Source organism: Lissotriton vulgaris, chromosome 5 (assembly GCF_964263255.1).
Source record: "Lissotriton vulgaris chromosome 5, aLisVul1.2, whole genome shotgun sequence".
Lineage (NCBI taxonomy): Eukaryota > Metazoa > Chordata > Amphibia > Caudata > Salamandridae > Lissotriton > Lissotriton vulgaris.
In genome coordinates, this window is record NC_141693.1 from 1,695,652,606 (window position 1) to 1,695,680,015 (window position 27,410).

Sequence of the window (27,410 nt, forward strand, 5' to 3'; positions counted from 1 at the left end):
ATTTAATGACAATAACCAATTAATGGTAACGATGGATGTCGTATCTCTGTATACACAGATACCTCAAGACCAGGCACTGGAAACATTATCATACTTTCTAGACCAGAGGGATCAACCAACAAGAGTCCCAACGGACTTTATCATGAAACTTGCCAAATTTGCCCTGCAGAAGAATTACTTCCAATTGGACACTGAATTCTACTATCAGATCAAAGGGGTGGCCATGGGCTGCCCCTTCGCACCGGAGTTGGCTGTATTGTTTATGGGGCTATACGAGAATAGATTCATATACAATAATAATCCTTTCTCAGAATACATCACAAATTATATGAGGTATATTGACGACGTGTTTTTTATTTGGTCTGGATCACAGGAGACGTTAGATGAATTCGTCTCCTGGCTTAATGTAAGGTCAATGGACATAAAATTCAGTCACACGGCATCAAATAAAAACATCACCTTCTTGGATGTTTTGGTTTATGCGACAGAAGGAGCACTGGGAACAACGCTGTTCCGCAAACCAACGGACAGAAACAAGGCCCTACATTACACAAGTCATCATCCGAGGAGCCTCAAACAAAACTTACCTTTCGGTCAGTTTCTAAGGATCCGAAGAAACTGTTCCAATAAAGAGGAATACTTCATTCATGCGAACGGGCTAATGGAAAGACTTCTGGAGAGAGGTTACCCAAAGAAGCTCTTAAAACATTCCCTCAAGAGGGCATGGTGGGTCCCCAGAGAAACATTGCTACAAAAACGTAAAAGACAAGACCAAAAAAGGATTGTTTGTGTGACCACCTTTGGCCCAAACACACACCAACTTCGGAAGTTAGTCATGCAAAACTGGCATTTAGTCAAAGGTCTGCATGAAGATCTACGTGAACCACCCATTTTTGTATACAAAAAAGAGAAAAGCGTGGCAAACTATCTGGTCAGAGCCGCAATACCCCTTGACCCAAAAAAAACACTAAGAGGAATGATGAACTTAATACCTGTGGTGGGACACCACAAATGTGGAAATTCTATGTCAGGACAAGAGGCTCCGATTATGCTTTCTCATTTCTTTAATGAAATGCTCAGCAGCCAATAAAAACAACCAAAAATCTACATTTCCCATGAACACCAGGGAATAACCATAGAGAGTAGTGTATAAAAGGTCCCAACATTAGTCTGTCTTCCTCTTTCTTTGCTGCTCCGCAGCCAGTTAAGTGCATTTTTCTTTTCTCTTACCTGTTGTGCTTTGCACATTGGGGTTCACGTGTTTGGGGCTTCGTCTCCGTTCTTACTACGTGTTTTTCTCCGCTACTGTTGGGCGGTTTCTCCTTCCATTTGGAGCGTGTGGTTCACCTCCGTTTGTTCCGAGCGCTGTCTCGCGCTCATGAACTTTGGTGGAGCGGGAGCAGGAGTTTCTGTTTCCTTAGGGGAGCGCGAGCGCTCTCGAGACGGTGTTTGGTGACAGGCGACAGTCGCGCATGCGCACTGTCCTATTTCCGGTTTCTGAGTTTCTCCTCAGAACTGGTTGAGTGACGACGTTCTTGGCGTTCTGCCCACGGCCTGTCTCCAGACTTTAACCCCGTCAGACACCGAGGTCTCTTGAAGACTTGGGTTGCAACATTGTGGCATAGGCTCTGCCTAGAGTGTTTTGGTGCTGTGCAGGCTTTGGCTCCCTCCACACTTGAATTATTCCTAGAAGTCGGACCCGGTCCTGCTTCGTTCGAAGCCTGCTTTGGTGTTTCCACACTCCCCCTGACTGGTGTTTTGACACCCCGGATTATAGTCGTCTTGTGAGCATTTACTTTTTCTACCTGGTAGAATGGCGGAATACTAGGACGCTGATGACGACTACTGCTATGATGTCGAGGAGGAGGACTCCTTGGAACAGAATTTGGTGGAGCAGTTGGACAGAGGGGTCCAACATTCTGTTAACAAGGCACTGGTGCGTGCAATCAATCCTTTGAAGCGTCACCTGAATCTTTATGCTCAACAGCAGGCTTGGCTTCCTGCTGCCAAGAAATCGGCTAAGTCGCCGGTTAATCCTCATAAGGCAGACTTTCAGCGCCTTGCGCAGAGTTTAGCGACGGCTCCTTCCGCTTCTTCTGCTCTGCATGAATCGGAATCGGATAATGCCCACTCTTCCCCGTCTTCGGATCATGCTTCACCGCCTCCTCGGAAGAGGGTCTGTAAAGAACATTTTGTGGACGCCCCTGAGCGTCCTCCGGTGCTTAATTTCGAGCCGGCGGATATTATCCACCCGAACTCTTCGACCTGGATGCCTTCACCTGCAGTGGCTGCCTATATTGAGACTCACATTCGTCAGCCTTTTGAGGCCTCGGTTCGGGCACGGTTGCGCTCGGAGTGCCCGAGACCGGAATTAGCGGACCACTTAGCCGACACTCCTGAGGTTGACCCCATGATGGTCACGTACCTGAAGAAGTATGCTAAAGACCCTAAAAAGGGCCTGGATAGATCTTGGCGGTCCTGTCAGGACAAGATGCTCGACTTGCTAGCTCCGCTCACCAAGATCTTGGATCTCGGCTACAAGGCTGAAGAGGCTTCTGCTCTGGTGAACCCGAAGGAATTGATCGAATGGGCCCAACGGGCCATATGTTATCTGGGTAATGCTAACTGCGCGATGTCGGCTGAACGTCGCAGGTCCATCCTCTTAAAACTGGATCCGAAACTTTCGGAATTAGCCACTTCAGAGTCTGGTCCTGAGGCTCAAGGACTGTTGTTCGGTCAGCCGTTCCTGAAAGAACTCACTCGTTTTGTCTCCACGTTCAGCGGGATAGACAAGGCGCAGGCCTCCTTAAGGCGGGCAATGTGCCCGGTTTTTGCAAAGGCCGGACGAGGTAGGGGACGCTCGTTCGGCCGTGGCTCTGCGAACCAGTCCCAGAGGGGAAATTCCTCTCAGCAGAGAGGTTCCTATGATTCCGGCTACTCCACCCGAGCCAACTTCTACCCCTCAAGAAAAGGAAAAGGCCAGTACGGAAAAGGCCGTTCTGGCGGCCAGCAAGGACAATACCACGATGCCTCCTCTACAGGTGAGCCTGATTCATGCATGCGATGTAATGTTGGGGGGTCGCATTCAATTTTTCCTGCACAATTGGCGCGTGATCTCCAGCGATGCCTGGGTGCTACAAACTGTTCAAGGGTTCAGAATAGAGTTTTATCACCCGGTGCATCAGTCCCGTCCTCCCCCTTGTTTACATTTTCCTCTAAAAGACTAGGTTTGTCTCTCTGAGGAAATAGACACCCTCCTCAAGAAAGGGGCGATTGTTCCCACAACCCGTCATCGCCGTTTTCTCCAGTTTCTCTGGCAGGGAGTTTGGTACGAGTATCAGGTTCTCCCGTTCGGCCTGTCATCGGCACCATGGTGCTTCACGAAACTGTTGAGACCAGTTGTGGAACATCTTCGGTCTCGGGGTGTGCGGTTGATTATTTATCTGGACGATATTCTCCTTATGGCGGATTGTCCTCTTCAACTTCTCTTCCTGGGTTTCCAGATCGATTCAGTAGCCTGTCAACTTCTCTTGCCCAAGCAAAAGATGCGTTACATCAAGAGAGAGTTGACATCTGTTATTTCCAGACCGACTGTGTCGTTGAGGTCGTTGGCACGTGTAGTAGGTCTGCTGGCATCGTCCATTCAGACGATATTTCCGGGTCCTCTGCATTACAGGGCGATGCAACAGCTGAAAATTCTGCATCTCCGGAAAGGCCTCGGATATTCCGATCAGATTCCTCTTACGGAGGAGGTCCGTTGGGAAATGCAGTGGTGGTTGGACCACATGGAGGCCTGGAATGGACGAGCCCTCCTCGGTGTGTCCCCGGATCTAGTGATAGAATCCGATGCCAGTCGGTGGGGTTGGGGAGCCCGCTGCGGCTCTGTCTCGACCGGGGGTCGTTGGTCCCCTCAGGAGTTGACTCTGCATATCAACTGTCTGGAACTCCTAGCGGTTTCCTTTGCGATCAAGTGTTTCTCCCCTCTGCAACCGAGTTGTTGTGTCCTTCTCCGGATGGACAATGTATCGGCGGTCCGCTATGTGAACAAACTGGGCGGGACCAGGTCCAAAGTGTTGGCGGAGATCGCCAAGGATTTCTGGCACTTCTGTCTGCAGAGGAAGATCACTGTTATTGCGGAATATCTTCCGGGATGCCACAATCAGATAGCGGACTGGCACTCCAGACATCTCCGAGATTACAGCGACTGGAAGCTTCACCCTCGAGTCTTCCGTGCTCTCCATCGGCGTTGGGGTCCTTGTCAGCTCGATCTGTTTGCCTCTCGCCTCAATGCGCAACTTCCACGCTTTTACAGTTGGAGACCGGACCCTCAAGCTCTGGCCACGGATGCTTTTCTCCAGCAGTGGCCATCGACCCTTTGCTATGCCTTTCCACCATTTCTAATGATTCCCAGGGTATTGGCTTACTCCAAACGGTTTCAGACGGATCTGATTCTGATTGCCCCTCTCTGGAGGGCTCAAGCGTGGTTTCCGGTGCTTCTGGAAATGTGTTCCGCTCCGCCGTTTCTCCTTCCCCCATTGTGGAATCTCTTATTGGATCCTCTCGGAGATCCTCATCCCCTGATCCTCTCAGGCTCCCTGCAACTGCTCGCGTGGAGGATCTCAGGGATCGTTGGTCGCTCCCAGGCCTTTCAAGCGACGCTTCCAAATTCCTTAGTGAGGCATGGGCTCCCAATACTCACAAACGGTATAAAGGGTCTCGGAAGCGATGGTGCGATTGGTGTGCTCAACAACAAGTTGATCCCGTTTCAGCAGATGTCAGTGTGATTGTTAATTTCTTGGCCTCTTTAGCCACCTCTGGTCTGGCTTATTCGACTATCAGTGGTTTCCGTTCGGCTATTTCAGCGGGTCATGCCCACATCGATGGGAAACCTGCGGGTGAACATCCTTTTGTTTCCAGGTTGCTGAAAGGGGTTCGTTTTGCAAAACCTCCCACTCCTAAGTATGTTACCTTATGGGATGTTTCGGTTGTTCTCCGATTCTTGGAAGCCTGGCCTTCGAATTCTTTGTTGTCTCGCAAGCAGTTATCTGCGAAGTTAACGATGTTGCTATGTTTGGTTTCATGTAAGCGCGTGTCAGATGTACACGCTTTGGATCTTGCGGGTCGCAGTTTTACTCCTGAAGGGGTTTCTTTTCGTCTTTCCAGGCGTACAAAATCTAATACGCCTTCTATTACTTATCCTTCTTTTCCCTCTCATCCCAACCTTTGTGTGGTTCAGTGCCTAAAGGATTACGAGGTGAGTACCGCTTCTTTTCGTTCAGACATGCAGGGTCAACTGCTGATTGCTTTACAAAAGCCCTTTCGCCCAGTCTCTCCAGCTACTTTGGCGCGCTGGGTGCGGTGGCTTATGTCTGAAGCAGGTATTGATGTTTCTGTGTTTGGCGCGCATTCTGCACGTGGAGCGATGGCGTCCAAAGCCTATTCCATGGGTGTTACTTTGTTTGATATCATGAAAGCTGCAGATTGGTCATCTGCTTCTGTATTTAAAACGTTTTATTTTAAACCGATTGATTGTGTTGCTTCTGTGGTGGTGGATCAGCTTTAAAAAAGCATAATCGGAGCCTCCTGTCCGGACATAGAATTCAAAATTTGCAAACATTCGTGACAAGAATTTTCAATTCTATTAAGGACTAGGAGGCGAGGATTATCCCACCCGTGTTTCATATTTGTATGCTAATGTATTATGACTGTATACATGCAATTGCAAATATTTCACTCCTTGTTCTCCCTCCCTGAATTGCTCTGGACAGTATTATTACTTTGGATATTATGGCTCTGTATCTTTTTCCAGGTTCAGACCAGAAGTGATGTTGTTTGTTCCTTGGCGGAATCTGTTTCTCCTCCTGGTTTCTGGACCCATGGTTCTTCGGCTGCCTACTTCAGGATCCTCTGGATGACTGCGGCTTGTTTGGAATTGTTGTTCCTGTTGTATTTGGGATTTTACTTTAACTTGGACATATTTCCACAAAGAAAGAGGAAGACAGACTAATGTTGGGACCTTTTATACACTACTCTCTATGGTTATTCCCTGGTGTTCATGGGAAATGTAGTTTTTTGGTTGTTTTTATTGGCTGCTGAGCATTTCATTAAAGAAATGAGAAAGCATAATCCTCGCCTCCTAGTCCTTAATAGAATTGAAAATTCTTGTCACGAATGTTTGCAAATTTTGAATTACGCTTGTTGCGAGACAACAGAGGAAGGTTCTGTCTTTTCCTTTAATAGAATTCATTGGAAACATGAAACCTTTACGAACTGCCAATCAAAAAATGTCATCCATGCAATCTGGTGCCCCTGTCCAAAACTATATATCGGCAAAACTACACAGGAAGCCAGTCAAAGAATCACGCAACATAAATCAAGGTTGAAAAGGCAAGTACCGAATGCACCATTAGTTCTACATTGGCAGACGCATCAACATAAAGAAAGTGAACTACGCTGGACCATAATTTCTAAAATCGAACAGGACCCACGTGGAGGCAACATGGAAGCAAGATTGGCGCAACGTGAGGCATTGCTAATAATGAAATTCAATACGGTCATGACTGGCCTTAATGAGATTTCGGAAATCTTCAGGGTCACCCCGAGCTAAATGTTAATAATCACCAAAACCGGGAATACCTGTTAAACGAGTCCAATGTTTTGCTTATGTTACAGGCAAATTGTCCAGGCACTTTAAGCATGTGTCTTTTACAATTCAGTCTTGCATACGAGTATACAACATACAGAGATATGGACGCCCATACATCATTGTCAAAAAACTCTGCGTGTTAGTTGAATAAAGCTTTGTTGCATCAGCAGTGTTCACTCGTGTTAGGGCCCCTTTAAGTTTTCCAGTCAATATTGCGATCACGTGATCGCACTCAGACTAAGAAAGCAATGACGGATTTGTTCCACACAAGGGAACACGGAGAAGAATGAGCGGAGATGCAGTTTTTCAAGTAAGCGTCCTCGCACGCTCTTTGTTCACAAGCGGCAGCACGGAGTTAAAGGGAGAACTCTAAATCTGACCGTTATTATACCTTCTCTTCACAGGACTCTTTAAGAGAATCCATTAAATTAATCCCTCCGTGTATACAAGCAGCGTGACTCGCATTTGACCCCCAGCCCGGGGCGAACATTTCTCTAAATCTGGTAAGACGCTACAGCACTTCAGGGATATAGTGTTTGCTTTATGTTTTGCAGCAAAGTTACTTACAAGTGCATCACATTTTCCTCTTTAAAAACTCTCACTACGGATAACACGGCGCCCAGGTCAGTGCAACTCCGTCAAACTGTGCTAAATGATTCAGCCTATTTTACTTCAAACAATTTTGTGTGTGTAACACGTGCACCGTCATATATGTTTGTGATTACAGACTTTGTCCACACCTTCCTCTTGAGACACCAACACTGCAGGATTTACAAGGTAGGCATGTGCATACTGGTGTCTAGTCTGATCTAAGAAACACTATAATTGTGGTGATTTTTTTAAAAAAGGTGACTTGTATGTATATTTTTTGTCTTTGTAGAATCTTTTGGTCCTGAGGAGAATCCCATAATAAGGGATTCGAAACGCGTCGACCACTTCAGTCTCTCTGTCACTGACAAATGGTCTTGTCCAAAAAAAAGTTGCCTGGACAAAATAGGATTTAAACCTTGACTGATTTATTTTTTATAATGTCAAATTCAAACGACTAGACAAAACATCATTCATGATTGTGTATGATTCAATAAGACAGGGACAAAGGGCTCTATTCCAAAAGACTTAAAGTATCTTGGTTGGGTATGAAAGATGTATGTTTGAAGAGCGAAAGTGATATGTTTATGTGTTGGTATATTGTAAATTTGTAAAAATTCTATGTAATTGTTAAAATATTGTGTTTTTGTATTGTTTGTATATAATGTATATAAGCACAAAAAGACTGTCTTGTGGAACAGAATGAAAATAATTCAACTAGTGACTTGAATTGACTAAAATAAATTACTGACTTAAGTAATAAGCGGTTTGGTATGCTTTATTCGCACCACTACCTGATATAAAAAATGGTCATTGTAGTCCAGTATTGGCATTTGTGTTGTTGTTTATTTTGAATTGACTCAGCCTTGCTGGGAAAGAGTCAGGACCCTGTGTTGTTGCTCAGTATGCGTGGATGTCGGCTTCATCCTATGTGTCTTCTCACCTTGTCTCGACGGCGAAGGATGTCTCGACGCCGAAGGATGTCTCGACGGCGAAGGATGTCTCGACGGCGAAGGATGTCTCGACGGCGAAGGACGTCTCGACGGCGACGGACGTCTCGACAGCAATTTTGACGCCGACTCTAAGCACAAAGGTACCTTGGATGTCTATCTGTCCCTCTACGGCGCAGGAGACTGATGCCTCCTTTTCTCACCTTTTTCTTTGCACTCTCTTGGTTAAGAGGAGGGCTTTCTTGAGTGATGTTCTTCTCGCCCATTCACTGTTTCTGTTCCTCTCTCCAGAATGGAATGCTGCTTAATCTTCTCCCTTTCCCTATGGGTTCTCTTAGAAAACTTGCTGCAGTGGTAACATTGGTCTGGCTTGTGAGAAGAAGGTAAACAAGCAATACAGACCGAATGAGGGTCTGATTTGGCCATCTTTCTTCCACAGGCCGGGCAATTATTAAATAAGGCCAGCATTTTGACAGGAAAAAATAACCAAAACTCAGAAAAATGTGTATACTTAGTCGGCTAAGTACTAAAGACGTCGAGTAAAGTCAAAAAAATTTAATTTATACCAGATAAGTGATAAAAAAATCACCAGCTGGCTATCTCAATGCTTCAGAATCCTCACAGAAGGAGCTGGAAAAAAGAACTAAACTAACTATCCCCTGTGGTGCATGATGGGAGCCTGGGGGTTCCTGGAGGTCTTAAAGGCATGGTGCCAATTTTTCCAATTGTTTTCTGTGCAGCCTGTCTAGGCTAAATCTGCCTCTATGATCCTGCCTTTTTTACCTTTGAAAATAAAGGATGTGTGTTTCACAAAGAATACAAATCAGCCATTCTTTCGGCGAAAACAGAGTATTTCTCACAGAAAATCCTCAATTCTTCCAATAAATCTAGGGAGATCTTCACGATAGTCAATGAACTTGCTAAACCTGAGCGGATCACAATGACTCCTTTGTTTTCCCATCCTCTCTGCGACTCCCTCAATTACTTCGTTGAGAAGATTGATCTCATTAAAGCTAGCATTTCCAACCCCGACCCGGGATTCGACACAGGCTGCACCCCTATAAATTCAACTTCTCTGCTGAACTTCTCTCATGTCACCATGGAGACCCTCCCTCCGCTCCTCTGCAGAGTTCGCTCTGGCTCTCCTTCTGACAGTTGCCCTGCCTATATTACTCGGACGGTTTTTCTCGACCTCCCTGAGGTCCCCCTTTCCTTGCTCAACAATTCCCTTCGCCAGGGCATAGTTCCCAGTTCCTCCAAATCGGCCATTGTTACACCCAACCTGAAAAAACCCGGGGCTGACCCGGCCACCCTTAGTAACTTTCGGCCGATTTCCATGCTCCCCTTTCTGGGGAAACTACTGGAGGCCCATGTCTCCAGCTGCCTTGGCGCCTTTATTGAAAGCTCAGATTTTCTGGACCAGCAACAGGCAGGATTCAGACCCCAGCACTCGACCGAGTCGGTCATGGTGGCAGTCCACGACTAACTTAGGAAACGGGCGGCCAGAACATCTCTCAGGCCTTGGTGCTCCTTGATTTGTCGGCGGCGTTCAATACCGTTGACCATTCCATTATTATCCAGCGGATCGAGAACGCCGGCATGAGGGGCATCCCGCTCAGGTGGCTTACTTCATTTTTGCAAGAAAGTAAGCAAGCAGTTCGTCTCAGCTCTTTTATGTCCAAGGCGAAGGACCTGACTTGTGGGGTCCCCCAAGGCTCCTCCCTTTCCCCCTTGCTATTTAACCTTTACATCCTCCCGCTGATCGCCAAACTCAGGGAGAAACCAGTGGTTATTTTCAATTAAGCAGATGACATGCAGCTCATCTTCAATATTGATTCTTCTCCTTCCTCAATAGCGAATTTCCAGAACACTATGACCATCATCAGCTGCTGGATGAGGGATAACCAGCTCAAGCTTAACCCAGACAAGACTGAGCTGGTGCTTACTGGACCCCCGAATAATCCTTGGAATCCTAGTTTCTGGCCACACACGCTGGGTGGCGCCCCCTGCCCAGCGAGCTCGGTTAAGAGTCTTGGCGTTACCATCAGTAAAGATCTGTCTATGAAACTTCAAATTAAATCCGTGATGTCGGCTTGCTTTTTCCATCTGCGCCGCATCAAGAAGATTAGCAGATTCCTTACCCATGATGCCCTAGTCCACATCATACTGGGTCTAGTAGTGACCCGCATTGATTATGCAAATTCCCTCTATATCGGGATCCCCCTCTACCAGTCCCATCAACTCCAACTGGCTCAAAACCAGGCCGCCAGACTGGTTTTTCGGCAGCCTAGGTCTTGTTCTGTGAAACCACTTTTGAGAAGCTTACACTGGCTTCCTGTAGTTCAGCGGAGTCTTTTCAAGGTGGGCTGTATGACTTACCTAGCCCTCAAAAACCAAGGCCCCTCCTTCATTGCCGCTTTGCTCAACCGTTACACCCCCTCCCGAGCACTCCGGTCGGCGGGCCTTAATTTGCTTTCCACTGGCCGGTTCAAGCGTAAAAAGCTAGGGGCCTTAAGATTTGCTTCACAATCCCCCCACCTCTGGAATTCCCTCCCACTTGACCTTCGTCTCATCCCTTCCTACCAGGTGTTCAGGAAAGCCCTGAAGACGTGGCTGTTCGCACAAGCATTTGATTAGAATCTTCCTGTTCTGCTGTCAGCTCCAGTCTGTCCCAAAGCGCCAAGAAGCCGTTGGTGAACGTGCGCTGTATAAATACTTTTTTCATTCATTCATTCATTCATTCATTCATTCATAGCAAACTCAGGGCAGTTTTCTTCTTTACATATATCATATATGGTGACTTATATGTCTTTATTTTGTCAAATGTAAAAGATTTACATGCAATGATGGCAGATTTGGAGCCTAATATGGTATTTTTCAGGCTGCATATGTATATGTATATTATCTATATATATGGGTATTTATGTGTGTGTATGTATATATATATATATATATATATATATATATATATATATATATATATATATATATAGAATCCCAGTGAGGGAAAAACAACGAGTGAGGATAGCAATTTTCGGTTGATAATAGGCTTTAGTAAACAGCACAGGGAACTCCATAAAAGTATTCAAGGGAGTTGGCCTATACTCCTCAATGACCCAGTATTAGGACCCCTGCTACCGCAGAGGGCATCCATTACATACAGTAGGGCCCTCTCTATGAGCGACTGTCTGGTGGTCTCGGATCCAGAAGTAATATCAAATCCTGTCTGGTACCAAAACTTAAAAGGGTTTAGAAAGTGTAAAACCTGTAAAGCCTGCACCCACGGACAGAACACCACGACCTATTCTAGCCCTTTCAGGATAAAACCTTATACTATAATGAAAATTTTAACTTGTAAAACTGAATACGCTGTGTACGTCCTTACCTGCCCGTGTGGGTTAATCTACGCGGGCAGCACAAAGTTACCAGCTAATGTAAGAATACTCCAACACCTCCGCGCAATTACCAACATGGACAACACCTATCCGGTGGCAAGACATTTTAAGGATTACCACGGATCAAACAACAAAGGGTTGTCATTTTACTTAATTGATACAATCTCTCTGAGTAGACGCGGAGGTGTCAGAGAATCAGATATCTTGTAAATAAAATGACATTTTATTAAGGATTTTTTAATATTTATTTATATTTTAAATATGATGTCTATTTGACATATTGCAAATGCTAGGAGTACAGACTGTAATGGAGGTTTACTCCACTATACAATTATAATGTGGACCAATCCCAAGTGGCGAAACATGAGCAAAGAGTATCAAAGATTTAAACCATGTTATAGGTATACACAATGAGTCAGAATAAATATATACCATGATTATTAGGGAAAAAACACTTATTTTGAGCATTTCATATAGTTGATTTACATCATAACTTGAATGCACAATGGGTTCGTTTGAACTAAAGAGTCAAGAACATCGAGTTGTAAAAAACAAAAAAAATGTATTTTACTTATCACACAGCACTTTAAGCACTATTTATAATTATTTTTTCAATAATAAATGGTTGATTTCCTTCACAGTTAGCAATGGAAAAGGGGTATTCTGCAAAAACATCATATGTGCAATATGACCTATGTTAACAATGTATGACCCTAACCACACTTTTACTATTTAAGTATGAAGACAATATGACAGTCTGACAATATTATAAATTGTTTGAAAGGCTCAGGCTCAGTATTTTACTGATTGAAACAAGGATGTCGAATAAAAGTGCAATTATTTTCATATCGAATGCTACCAGAGCTGCAGTCATGTTATATGCATAGGGTCACATGTTAAAATGTTTGAAAAAACGTCAAAATGTATTTTACTATTATATATACACCTATTTATTTATTGCAAAGTTTGCACATAAATGATGTATAGTTTTGCACAACAAACTGTGATGAAATCACGTAAAAGTATTTCTTCCATGTCTATTGAAGATGTTGATCACGTGACTCACTTGAATAACGCACTGCCACTTTAAATTGTTTCCCAACTGCATAACATTTGTCGAGTGAACAAGCGGCGAAAGCCACGAAACGCATCTCTGACATTTTGGGCAATAAATAATTGAGGCTCCAAGACTGGGTCCGTGTCCTGTTTAGCTGGCGCCAGTGCGTGACTGAATACGTGGTGGCTGAGCTGACAGGATTCCCGTGAGATAGATAGATAGATAGATAGATAGATAGATAGATAGATAGATAGATAGATAGATAGATAGATAGATAGATAGATAGATAGATAGATAGATAGATAGATAGATAGATAGATAGATAGATAGATAGATAGATAGATAGATAGATAGATAGATAGATAGATAGATAGATAGATAGATAGATAGATATATGCATATTATTGGCTATTGCTCCGGGTCCCGCACGTGGGCGGGACTATTCAGTGCTTATGACTATTGAGGAGTATCCCCTGGAAGAGAACAACCCTTGAACTATGCTTTTTGAAACTTCATTCTACAGGACATTAAATGGTCCCCGAGCAAAGTTCTGCTGGCTCTCAAGGCGGGTGATTTGATGGCACTCGAGGACTTACAGGATACCTATTTTCTATTTACCAATTCTCCAAACCCACAGACATTTTAAGAGGTTAATAATGGGGTACCCTGTACTTTCAGTACCTGGTGCTACAGTTTGAATTGAGGACCGCTTTAGCAGCCTCATTTATAGTTCTCCTCGCTGACTACAACTTTTCCTCCCAGTAACCACTCATGAGGTGTAACCAATTCCACAAGAACGGTTTATGTATTTTATTCTGCAGTTATCTTGTCACACATTTTCTCCCTACGATGCGTTTTTCTTGAACTTTGAAGAGATCAGAGTCACACATTGATACATATAATGCACAGATGCGCCTGCTGTGCACGCCCTCGGGGCACTTTGGGATTACAGAAGGGGCCGTAGACGCTTGTGCTTCCCCTTACGTAATACTTAAAGCGCTGACACACATACAGCATTTCCTCAAGAGGGCCTTTCCTGTTTTGCATGGGGGTGTTGCCCCATGCAAATGAAGGAATCCCTTTGAATGTGCGCCCATGCCATATTGCAGGCACAGAGGCAAAGAAGTTCTCAGGAGGCGCACCAACAGTGCGTCAGCTAAAAGGTGGAGCACTGTCAGTGCGCACCCTGATTACAGCCCTCTAGCGGGGAAAAGGAGGTCCCATGAACTCTACAGAAATCCCCTTGCAGGCGGCTGCAGTCACTCAAGGACCTAACTGCAAGGGAATCTTTCATTCTCTTTAAAAGTGCAGGTAGGTTGCCACCTGCACTGTGAAAATACGGACCGGCTTCAAAGCAGCTACTCCGATATTCAAATTAATACACTACTCGTTCACCATAAGGCCGTATTTTACTGTTAGCGTGGGCCCACCTTTTGAAAGGTGCACCAGCGATAATCAGGAAAAAGCGCTGCATACATAATATGACGCCAGGAAACCCAACATGGCATCCTAGTACTGCTGCGATATGTGGAAAGAAAATGAGTTACTTATCTGTAACTATGGTTCTCCAGTATTGGTGTCTTTCATAGATTCACATGCTTGAATCATCCCCGTCGTCATAGTGGGAGTCCCATGGTGTCATTATAAAAGCAGTAGATAATATTAACATAGGCTACAATGCAATGAACAGTCACTGCAATAGCTTCTCTACCTTCTTTTGTAAAAAAGGACCAAACTTAAACAACATCCAATAAGGCGACAGCGCCATGTAGGTTGGAGCACCGGTCTCTTTCATGCTATTTGGAAGTCGGACGAGTCCCGAGGGGATTGAGAATCACCATAGCCCCTAGTTACGATAACCCAGATCCTACCATGCTGTCCGAGTGGGCGGAGGTAACTTGGAGTCCTCAGGCAAACTACTACACATTTTGGTCAAATGTGCGGATAGTGACCGCATCAAATTGCAAGGAGAGATTGATGCTTTGGAGCAGGAGCTGACCAAATCAGAAATTACGGAACAAACCACAAAGATGAGAACTGACATGATGAATAGACTCAGTAAAGAAGAAGTCATAAAGAAGAGAAAAGCTTTTAAATTTGAAAGAGACCGGATAGGTTATCAAAACAGTCAGGTCTTCACATTTGCTCGTAGGTATGAAGCTGTTAAAGCAAGGGCAAGGGGCAACAAACCTGCCCAGCATATGACCAATGCAGCTATGGCGCCATCAGCTTCATTTTCAGACCTTAGCTCGGCTGCAGAAAGTGATCCAGAAGCAGACCCAATAAGAGATTCAAATTTGGGGTTTACAAAACTATCCCTGGCGCAAGAAGTCAACTGCCTGTGCCAGGATCGCCGAGAAACTTTGAGGTCACACAAACCTACTGGAGCAAGAGACAAAGGGCCAACTTCAAACGGAGGGAACGGAGGAAATGCCACGCCCGGAAACACAAATGAAGGCAAGCCGGGGAAACAAGGTCATTGGAATCGGTTTCAAAAAAAGACTGCGAAAAAACCGAATCCAAATCAGTAATTAATCTTACAGACCTAAAACTAACTACAGGGGAGACTGCTGTCCTTAACTTGGGGCTATCATATTGCCCGCTCTGCAACATGAACTATGCAGATACACGGATGGATATTTACAGATTCACCCGTAAATTAAAATTGAATAAATTCTTCCAAATCCAACCTATAAAAAAGAAAAACCAACTTGAAGTGAAGTCCAGTAATAGCCAATAGTAAAGACGAAAATACTTTTGAAGAAATTTGGGAATTACAAAACGAACAAGGGTCCGTTCGGATTGGGACTAATACGATCAATGCATCCAGTAGTCAACATATCACACCCTTTAAACCTAAATCTACATTCCAGCCAGTCATGGTTCATGACAATTTGGACACCTTCCAGGAAATAGTAGTACAAGATGTCAAGAAATTGTATACCGCCATTAACAAAAAAAAGTTTTGTATCAGCAAACAAAACAGGTGTTATAAACAACTTATCAGCAAGCTAGAAACCAACCATAATATAATTGTGAAGCAGGCTGATAAGGGCGGAAATGTAGTCTTGTGGCCCCGGAAGATGCACCTAAAAGAGGCAGAAGTTTGTTTGGGTGACTCTACATGCTACCGTAGAAGTAACATCGAAATGGTCAAAACAGCATGGGTGGACCAATACAAAAGACTACAAGCATGGAGAAGTGCGGGTCTTTTATCGGAGGATGAATTCCGCTACTTGAAAAAAGAACATCCGGTAATCCCGTCATTTTATCTAATTCCCAAAATTCATAAGGGGGCCGACATACCACCTGGTCGGCCCATTATCTCTGCGATTGACAGTTCAATCGAGAATGTGTCAAAATATATTGACTTTTTCCTTCAAGACTATGTCAAGTCTTTAGACTCTTATGTAAAAGATTCTTTTGATTTCCTGCGCAAAATGTAGAGTGTTTCTCCTGGGGTCCAAACATGTTATTGATGACTCTTGATGTGTCGGCTTTATACACCTCCATAAGACACTGTGACGGATTGAAAGCCATGGAATTTTATCTTAATAAATGTCCCCCAGTTCGGTGGCCCACAACAAGATACTACTGGACATGACTAGGATGTGCTTGGAGCAAAACTTTGTCATCTTTAATGGTGCCATCTATCAGCAGGTCAGAGGTGTGGCGATGGGGGCCTGCTTTTCCCCCAGCTACGCGTGTTTACACGTCGGGCTGTGGGAGGAGCAGGTCCTCTTTGGCCAACACCAGGAAATTACTACCAACAATATTTTACTGTACCTGCGTTACATAGATGATTTGTTCCTTGTTTTGAGAGTGCCATGGATTTTGTAGAGGTTATAAATAAGAACAACATCAATTTGAATTTTACCTCCAATATCAGTTCCAGGTCACTGCGTTTTTTAGATGTAGAGGTATTTATTGAGAATGACAGCTTAGCAACTAGATTGTACAGGAAACCTAGTGCTGGCAACACAGTATTGCATGCCAGCAGTCATCATCCGGCACATTTGATCCGGAGCATTCCCTTTGGGGAAATGCTTCGGATCAAAAGAATTTGCAGTACGGAGGCAGAATGTGCAGTTGCACAAGAGGCAAGTAGACTACGTTTCTTAGCCAGAGGTTACTCAAACACTAACCTACTCAAAGCTATTCAACGGACCAAGTCTATTACTAGACCGGAGGCTATGGTTCCGAAGGATAGGGCCAAGATTAGGGTTGATCAATTGGTGGACAAGGTCCCTGAAGCATCCTCTCTTATTATACTGACTTACAATCGTCAGCATGGGGAGCTGCGGAAGATCCTACACAAAAACTGGAACCTAGTCCAAAGTGATCCAATTATTGGACAAAGAGTGAGGAACAAACCATTGCTCACCTTTCGTAGATCACCCTCCATGGCTAAGGCGTTAGTTAGAAACACCTTAGAGCCCCAACTTTCTACCACCTGGTTGGCTCTTAGTAAGAGTTTCAAAACATGCCCCCAATGCAAGGCCTGCCGTTATGGCAGCAATAAGACACATTACAGTAGTCCTTTTCGGCAGGATCCTATTGCTATCACCAAGAGGTTGACCTGTAGGACAGACTATGCCGTTTATGTGTTGGAGTGTCCGTGTGGGTTGAAATATGTGGGCAGCATCCGACTGCCCGCCCACAAGCGGATACTCCAACACATACGGGCTATTGTGGGACACGACCAAACCTATCCGGTTGCCAGGCACTTTGAAGCCAAACATCTAGGGAGTCCTGACCAGCTCAAGTATTTTGTTGTAGATACAGTAGAGGCATCAAGGAGAGGAGGTGACCGCGAGGCCAAACTCCGTCTCCTTGAGACTAGATATAAACTGGAGTTGAATACAAAGAATCCTAATGGGTTGAATGACAGGGAAGATCTGTATACCTGCATTTAGGGTTCTCAGGAATTAATCTAATTCAGCCTGTCCAGATAGGGATATGATCTGACTAGCTTTTATCTGATTTTATTAGTAATATGTGGCTGTAGGTTTATTAGGTAATTTGTACACAAAATGTGGGTCTTTTTTAATGATCTGTTTTGTTTTGCACTTTTCGCACTTTATTACTGCACTTTGCACATAACTATTGGCACTGTAATCCATTGAGCAGATATTTATTTATTGAATGCCCTACTGGGGCTTCATGTGTTTGAAGTTAACCTAGAAAATTGAAACGGACAATTTTGACATTGAAGTATGTTTTTTTAAATTCAAGTTGTCAACTGTGTTAACAATTTATTGGTAAACGACAGTGGGGCCATGGCGCATTAGTTTGCCCCTACAACATATAATGTAAGGGCAGATTAGAATATTTTCCTATTTTCAGGATGTCAGCCACTATGGCTTGTATAGGAAAAAAGTTTTAAATGCGTTATTACTTGTGATTTACTATTATGCTATCAATTTTAAACTTTTTAATGAGTTTATTGCTATACAGGTTGTCTCTTTTATTTCAAAATTTGACAAAGGATTTATCCATTTATGTATTGGTCCAATCAACGCGATTTGCACAGTATTTTTTCCATGTTTATTGCCTGCTGCTTTGCACTATCACTTTAAATAGTTTGCTCCTGGGCTTGCAGTTTGTCATGTGATCAAGCCTTTGGAGGCGAAACGCGTCATGGCGAACGTGCTGGCACTTATTTAATAAAAGCACCTTTCTGCACCAGCAACTACAGGGTTCACTCTTCGTCATTTTTGGACTTGGGCAGCGGCAGTTTGGCGATTTTTCAAAATATATATATATATATATATATATATATATAAACCACCATTCTAAGCACTGATTCCTGGGTCCGTGTCTGCTTACTGCTCGAAAAACGAAGGAGGTGGTGGAAAGTGTCGATATAGATATATATATATATATATTCACTGAAAAAACCGTAGGTTTCAGGCCTTATATAGTTAGGAATTAACATATAAAAAACCACTGAAATTGCTCCTATATAGTTAGATGAACTAACTATATATGGCGCACCCGCAATCCACTGCTGATGATGTCACATATTACATCATTCATGACATGGTCAGTGACGTCACTGATGAAATCACTGATGACATCTCAAATGACATCACTGGCATACTCAAGTAAAACGAAGCAATGAAGTGCATGGAAAGAGATAAATATTCAAATATCAACACTTTTTATTAACGAGAAACCCTAAAATACCTTGAAACTGTTCCAAAACACTTAAAATGGAAAATTAAGATACTGATACGAAATGATTTGTCTGCATAAAAGATATGAAAGTAAAGAAAATATTATAAAACCTTTCACATCCTTATGCCATTGCACATTATTTCGGCCTAATGCAGGTAAGTACATGATGCAGAAATCAAATGAACTCAGGGCAGATATGTTATTCCGGCAGGAAAAAAAGAAAACAAATTCACCTAAAGTTGGTAAATATTTGCAACCTTTAACTGAACATACTACAAAGAAGTAATGCAAATAGAAAGCACTTTAAACGTGTTCTAGCGCGGATCCATGACTATTACTGAGAGTAACCAAACACAGAAATAGAACGTTACAAATGAATACATCTGATGTTGTTTCCAGTTCAATTTAGCAGACTTGATAAAAACAAATAAACATCTCTTGGGAATGTGACAACCCTAGTCAGAGTGCTTGACTCACCTGACTACTGCTGTCTATTCCACCACTGCCTGGGTCTGGAGTGGGTCTGAAGGCTGAATACTTCGCCAGCTAACCTTTTTTTTCACACTGTTGTCGGTGCGATGTATCACGGTGATTCAGCTGTAGTTTAAAGCTGAGTCGCAGGGAGCAGAGAGCCACATGCAGCTCTCCTTAAGATTGTCCTGATCTAATTGGCAGCAGTTTTTTTGATACAGGACCCCGAGCATGTTATTTTCAGACGGGCCCGCTTGAGCACAAGTGATGACTTCCTGGGGGCTAAAATATTTACAACAAGGGGTGGTGAGGGACAGAGTCTCTGAATTAAGCAGAAAGCTCTCACCCAGTCAAGAGATCAGGGCTAGATCCAACACCGTTTTTTAGCTCACTGCACCATCCCAGTTTCAGAACCTGGCTGTATGCAAATTAGTCTGTTCCTGTCCCAGTGCATGATGGGAACAGGGCAAACCAAACTACAAAAGCCAATTCTTACACTGGGAAGGAAACAAGCTCCCGGGGACCGGTTTCTGGCATTACAGCCGTCTTCGGCCCGGTTTGCTTGAATCCTGATGGTGCAATGAGCAAGGGTCTCACATCTGAGAATACCCTTCCACGCTTAGGGTGGACAAAAATATTTACAACAAGGGGTGGTGAGGGACAGAGTCTCTGAATTAAGCAGAAAGCTCTCACCCAGTCAAGAGATCAGGGCTAGATCCAACACCGTGCCAGAAACCGGTCCCCGGTAGCTTGTTTCCTTTCTGGTGAAGAATTGGCTTGGTAGTTTAGTCTGCCCTGTTCCCATGATGCACTGGGCCAGGGACAGACTGATTTGCATATAGCCATGTTCTGAGCTGGGATGGGGCAGTGAGATAAATAACGGTGATGGATCAAGCCCTGATCTTTGGACTGGGTAAGAGTGGTCTGCTCAATTCAGACACTCTGTTCATCACCACCCCCTTTTCTGAATCGATTTTGGCCACTATAGGTGTGGCAGGGTATACTCAGACATGAGTCCCTTTCTCACTGCTCCATCAGGATTCAAGCAAGCCGGGCCGAAGACGGCTGAAATGCCAGAAACCGGTCCCCGGTAGCTTGTTTCCTTTCTGGTGAAGAATTGGCTTGGTAGTTTAGTCTGCCCTGTTCCCATGATGCACTGGGCCAGGGACAGACTGATTTGCATATAGCCATGTTCTGAGCTGGGATGGGGCAGTGAGATAAATAACGGTGATGGATCAAGCCCTGATCTTTGGACTGGATAAGAGTGGTCTGCTCAATTCAGACACTCTGTTCATCACCACCCCCTTTTCTGAATCGATTTTGGCCACTATAGGTGTGGCAGGGTATACTCAGACATGAGTCCCTTTCTCACTGCTCCATCAGGATTCAAGCAAGCCGGGCCGAAGACGGCTGAAATGCCAGAAACCGGTCCCCGGTAGCTTGTTTCCTTTCTGGTGAAGAATTGGCTTGGTAGTTTAGTCTGCCCTGTTCCCATGATGCACTGGGCCAGGGACAGACTGATTTGCATATAGCCATGTTCTGAGCTGGGATGGGGCAGTGAGATAAATAACGGTGATGGATCAAGCCCTGATCTTTGGACTGGGTAAGAGTGGTCTGCTCAATTCAGACACTCTGTTCATCACCACCCCCTTTTCTGAATCGATTTTGGCCACTATAGGTGTGGCAGGGTATACTCAGACATGAGTCCCTTTCTCACTGCTCCATCAGGATTCAAGCAAGCCGGGCCGAAGACGGCTGAAATGCCAGAAACCGGTCCCCGGTAGCTTGTTTCCTTTCTGGTGAAGAATTGGCTTGGTAGTTTAGTCTGCCCTGTTCCCATGATGCACTGGGCCAGGGACAGACTGATTTGCATATAGCCATGTTCTGAGCTGGGATGGGGCAGTGAGATAAATAACGGTGATGGATCAAGCCCTGATCTTTGGACTGGGTAAGAGTGGTCTGCTCAATTCAGACACTCTGTTCATCACCACCCCCTTTCCTGGGGGCTGGCAGGAAAATAAAGTTAAACAACCTGCCAGTCATGAGCACTGACGACCCTCTCAGGTTTGAGGTTAGCACAGTGCACTGCTAATTAAGTGCCATTTGGACAAGAGGGCGCCAGCCTCATACTCTCTCTCTCTGCATCCGGGTGGCACTGGTGCGTACCTGAAAAATAAACTTTAATTCGCCCGCCCACGTTAACTTTAAAATGGAAGGTTAGCAAAAATAAAAAAAAGAAGAAATGTTATGTAAAGTTTTAAACTGCCGCGCACCATTTAATTAATGGGGAGGATTGCTAGCTACGCTGAGTGACAGGTCCCCTGGAGCTGCGTGATGGGGGACCGGACATCGAAGGCTTCCCCCAGGCAGGGGGAAGCGGAAACCACGTCCTCCCGGCCCCGCCCACAACCAGGCGGCGGCCATCTTGAGGCGGCTCGGGCCGCGGCGGTGATCTCGGGGGTAAAACGAGGGGTGGGCACCCTCGAAATTAAATTAAATACATTCAAATAAAAGAGAGAAGCCCCCCAAGCCCCCCAAACGCCCCCCCCCCAAAAAATAAATCGCGAAAAATCGCAGGGTGCGCGCACTGTGCGCGCTTAGAGACATATAATTGATTTCTCTTCTAATTTCCTCAGGAACTACTGGAGGGATTTACACTATTTAACCAAAAGCGTGATCTGCGTACCAGACACTACCATTTTGACAAGTTTGGTGTAATTGCCTTCAGTGGTTCAAGCTGTAGCCGTGTCTAAAGGTCCTATGGAAATTAACATGGGGAAAACACGTTTTGGGACCCCCCTTTTTTCTCAGCCCCCACTTGACTAATCCCCCCCAAACTTTCAGGGAAGGAGAGGAGCGGAGCGAGCCATCTTCTTTGAGAAATTTGCGAAGATTCATCAACCAGCGCCAAAGTTATTCCCAATAGAATGTTGGGGATTTCCTATGGAAACTAGGTCCTAACTATATATACCTACTGGCTACCGCCAGTAAAAAAAAAATAAAAAAAAATAAATAAAAAAATTATATATATATATATATATATATATATATATATATATATATAACGCTCCAAATCCCTCCGACTCCCGCAAAGAATAAAACAGCACTCGAGGATGAAGGTTATCAACGCGCTAGATTTTATTTAGCGGAGGGGTGCACACAGACGCGTTTCGGCGGTCTGCCTTCGTCAGTGTGTGATGCACTGTGTTTACTACCAACATTGTTATAAACAGAAGATAATCACTCCCACATTCAATAAGGCATGGACATAGACAAGGGGACTTACACCTTGCATGGAATAGGTGCGGCCTTCTTGTAATGTGTTTTATATATATAACACTGAATAACTTTATACATAAGATAGACTAAAGTGGTTAAGCCCACAGATGGGCAAACGCATTATTCCATGCGTGGCGTGTCAAGATTTAAACGTCATGAATTAGACAAAAACATACAGCCGTGGATCGGCTAATGTCCCCATATGAAATACATGGTCCAAATCGCCTATAAACAAAAGGGAATAAGTGACTTCCAAATCAACAACCATGTGATAGGGGTAACTTAAGAAAGGAATGTGGGATATATATGGAGTGAGATGCGTCACGTGCAGCAGCAAAAGGACATGTATAATTATTCATAACATACAATTCTCGTTTCATATGGAAATTATAGAATAAGTCCATAATGGAACAAATGTAGTGAAAGTGCTTGTTATATACAGTGGAAACTGAGTGTGCATGAGGCTCTTGTAATATAATGTAATATATATTCGCCACTTTTCACCACCTCCTTCGTTTTTCGAGCAGTAAGCAGACACGGACCCAGGAATCAGTGCTTAGAATGGTGGTTTATTTTCCGCCATTACGCGTTTCGGTCCCCGAAGGACCTTGATCACATGACAACGCCAGGTGAGTAGACCAATTATATCATAGCACTTATGCACGTGATAGTAAACATGGAAAAGATACTAAACTTTATCAATGGTAGACGGAACACACACACATATATATATATATATATGAATATATATATATCCTACTTAGCAAACTTGAATAATTGTGCAATCGTTTTAAACAGACAATTTGTCTATATTTGCCTCAACTGCTGGACCAAATAAATATCCCATTTTAACAAGGTCAAGATATACATTCATTACTAAAAAAATAAATAGTAATAAATGTATAAAGTTAAAATCAGCTAGTTGATGATCAAATTATGTAAGAGCTTTAAATATTTAAAGACTCAAATAAATATGTTGTTTTCATACATGTACATAATTGTGTGTCTTGACTTGTAATAGCAGTTGTTAATAAAAGCATAAATGCAATACATAAAATATTAGGATACATCCTAGGTTGTTTGCTGATATAATAATCTGGTTCCCCTGTTCTGCCTTAGAAAATTAATAACATTATCCATGTAAAAAATTAAAGGCGTTACAAAAAAAGTGGAAAGAAATTGTCTAAAAAGTTTTTAGTTCTTCAATTTGAGAACAATTAAGGAATAAAGAAATGACCCATATTGAATCCATACACTCATAAAGTGCATAAAAGTGAAGTGAAGTAAAAAAACAATATAATAATTGGTTTAGCGGTTTGGGCGGCCAAGTATTATTTCCATTAGTTTAATACTAAAGGGCAAATTTAAACCGTGATTTTAACAATTAGATATTTAAGTGTTGATTTCGAATAGGACACAGTATGGGAAACGTTTATATATTCTGAATTCATCATACTGTGTACCGATTAAATGTGCAAATTTCAGCAATTGAAAAAGAGAGATACTGCGGTTTTAAAGGTAAGGTCACTGGGTTTATAAACAGGTATATATATATATCCGGATTGAAGTCCGAGGTTACGGATATTGGAGCAGCAATTGATTTGTGGGAGCACCCCCACATTGGAAAGCACCCGCCTGCGAGTGCCATGCTCAGGTGTTTCTGGAGCGAGAATATATATATATATATATATATATATATATATATATATATATATATATATATATATATATATATCCAACCAAACAGGAGACCCAAATTGAAGAACTCGCCACACGAAGTATAGTTGAAGCTCACTTTTATTGGCCCAACAGCCTGCCAGCAGGAACCAACACAGAGCTGAAATTCAAAGTACATCAAGCCAGACGTGTTTCAGGTATGAACCTTTCTTCAGTGTCTTTTCGTGCAAATGACTGGAGACGCTGCTGGGAGTACACATGTAGTTTCCAAAAACCCGCCCCTGTGGGCGTGTCCATCCTCATGGCCTTATGGTTGATGTAGTGTACTCTCTCGTACCTCCAAGTGGATGTCGTGTCACAGTCCTTTAAAATTCACAAATTGATTACTGCCAAGCTCAGCGGCGGGACCTGACCTGCTTTATGGCTGCCGACCGGAGCTTTTCGGAGCTGGTTCCTCCCTGCAAAGGTGCCAGTTCGCCTTCGTTCAGACCGATGCAGCACCTCTGTGGTGCCGACGCTGACCCGCTGACTGCGGTGGGCTCGTCTTCGCGACCGGGTGAGGGCCGCCTTAACATCCAACCAAACAGGAGACCCAAATTGAAGAACTCGCCACACGAAGTATAGTTGAAGCTCACTTTTATTGGTCCAACAGCCTGCCAGCAGGGACCAACACAGAGCTGAAATTCAAAGTACATCAAGCCAGACGCGTTTCAGGTATGAACCTTTCTTCAGTGGCTTTTCGTGCAAATGACTGGAGACGCTGCTGGGAGTACACATGTAGTTTCCAAAATCCCCCGCCCCCCTGGGCGTGGCCATCCTCATGGCCTTATGGTTAATGTAGTCTACTCTCTCGTACCTCCAAGTGGATGCCGTGTCACAGTCCTTTAAAATTCACAAATTGATTACTGCCAAACTCAGCGGTGGGACCTGCCCTGCTTTATGGCTACCGACCGGAGCTTTTCGGAGCTGGTTCCTCCCTGCAAAGGTGCCAGTTCTCCTTCGTTCAGTGTTTGGAGCCTTTTGCCAATTGTACCCCACTGAAGAATGGATAATACCTGAAACGCATCTGGTGGCGTTGGCGGACACTTGTGAATGTCGTTCTTGAAGATTTACTGCTGGCAGGCTGTGCACAAGCCTAAAAAGCGAGCTGATTAAGTATCTTCAAGTGGCATCTTTTTACTTTGGGTCCCTGTTTGGTGGATGTATTGCGGCCTTCTCAGTCACGAAAAGATGCCCACTGTCGCTTTTAAGGCGAGTCTGCAGTGGAACCACAACGGAGCTGCTGCTTGGGAACGAAGTAGAACTGGCGCTTTGACAGGAAAGGAGCCAGTTTTCAAGCTACGGGTGGCAGTCCTAAAGCGGGGCAGGAGCCTTCTTGAACTAAGGCAAGAATGATTAATTTTAACTTAAGACTTCAAAACAAGGCACCCACTTGGGTTTCACTGCGAGTGCACTACAACATCCATAAGGCCTCGGAGGAGGCCACGCCCACAGAGGCGGATGCTGGAACTTAAATTGCGCACTCGCTGCAGTGTTTGGAGCCTTTTGCCAATAGTACCCCACTGAATAAAGGATAATACCTGAAACGCGTCTGGTGGCGCTGGCGGACACTTGTGAATGCAGTTCTTGAAGATTTACTGCTGGCAGGCTGTGCACAAGAATAAAGCGAGCTGGTTAAGCATCTTCGTATGGCATCTTTTCACTTTGGGTTCCTGTTTGGTGGAGATATATATATGTATGTATATATCCATTTCCAGATTCCCAAAGTGAAGTGGACCACATGGAAGCTTCTTTAAGAAAACACGAGTTTAATTCACAACTAGCTCGTGACATAAAAACATGGTTGCAGCCTCTGTAAATGTTCATGGCCAAACGCGTTTCGGGATCGCCATCTCCCTTCTTCGGTGGAGCTGAGTGAAAGCAAGCGATCTCACTATGTCTTAAGTGTTTGATGAAACGCCCACCCCTGGGCTGGGGCGTGGCCGTAACAACGGCTTGCTGGGCGTTGTAGTCCATTCTATAATTCCCCAGTGGGTAAGCGAGTTCCCTTGCCAATAAACACAATAATACCCCAGTGGGTTGAGGGAGCCTCCAGCTCCTCTGGCATGCAGCTTTGTAGTTGCAAATTGTGTTTGTGTGAGCGCATACTGGAATAGCGCTGACACAGCTTCCCTCCATACGCAAAGCCCCGGGTGGAGCTGCAGGTCCGCATAAGAATGCAGGGGTCCTCTTCGCGACCGAATATATATATATATATATATATATATATATATATATATATATATATATATATATATATATATATATATATATATATATATATATATATATATATATATATATATATATATATATATATATATATATATATATATATATATATATATATATATATATATATATATATAAATATATATATATATATATATAAATATACACACATATATACACATACATACACACACACACACATATATACATACGCACACATATATGCATAAAAAACACATATATACATTCACACACACGTATACACCCACACACGTGTGTGTGTGTGTATATATATATATATATATATATATATATATATATATCCCAAACATCCATCCGACTCCAGAGAGTAAATGGCACGTACTCATGATCAGTAGGAATAGGGCAAATTTATTGATTCAGGTCTCCCACGACCCCGCAAAGACAGAGAGACGCGTTTCGCCTGCGCAGCAGGCTTTGTCAATCCCATTTGGCGCCTAAATTTTAAAAGTATATATAGCCCTCCCCTGTGATGCAGGCACTGATAAACATGGAAAACAGACTACATAGGTAAATTCCTGTTAGGAGAAACATACCAAGCATGTTAGATAGGTAAAGTGCATAATGCAAGTTATAAAATAATACAAAAGCCGCATAATGCAAAGCCATCCTATTATGTAAATTTTTTCCTATAATGTAAATTGTGTCAGTGCATTATCGGACTTGGAGAGTGACATATAAAAAAAATTTAACATTCCTAAATGAGTGGGTAAATTCATACAAATACGGCACCAAAAAACTCTCAAAAATGCAGCCCATCCAATATATCTATAAAATTAAAGCAACTTTAAAAGGCGTGCTCGTTGTTGCTATAATGAAGGTCGGAAACATACATCTGGTCAACTGATTGAAAGGAA

At 43.7% G+C, this 27,410-nt stretch overlaps 1 protein-coding gene and 1 long non-coding RNA gene across 2 annotated transcripts in view; one reads left to right on the forward strand and one right to left on the reverse strand.

Annotated features, from left to right (window-relative positions):
* NSF (N-ethylmaleimide sensitive factor, vesicle fusing ATPase) overlaps positions 1-27,410 on the reverse strand; it is a 696,320-nt gene that overhangs the window by 399,336 nt on the left and 269,574 nt on the right. The gene's annotated exons all lie outside the window — the stretch shown is intronic.
* Positions 6,922-7,645, forward strand: LOC147716980 (uncharacterized). Its single transcript, XR_015295793.1, has 4 exons — positions 6,922-6,956; positions 7,051-7,149; positions 7,374-7,423; positions 7,527-7,645. It is a non-coding gene; the product is annotated as an uncharacterized LOC147716980 (long non-coding RNA).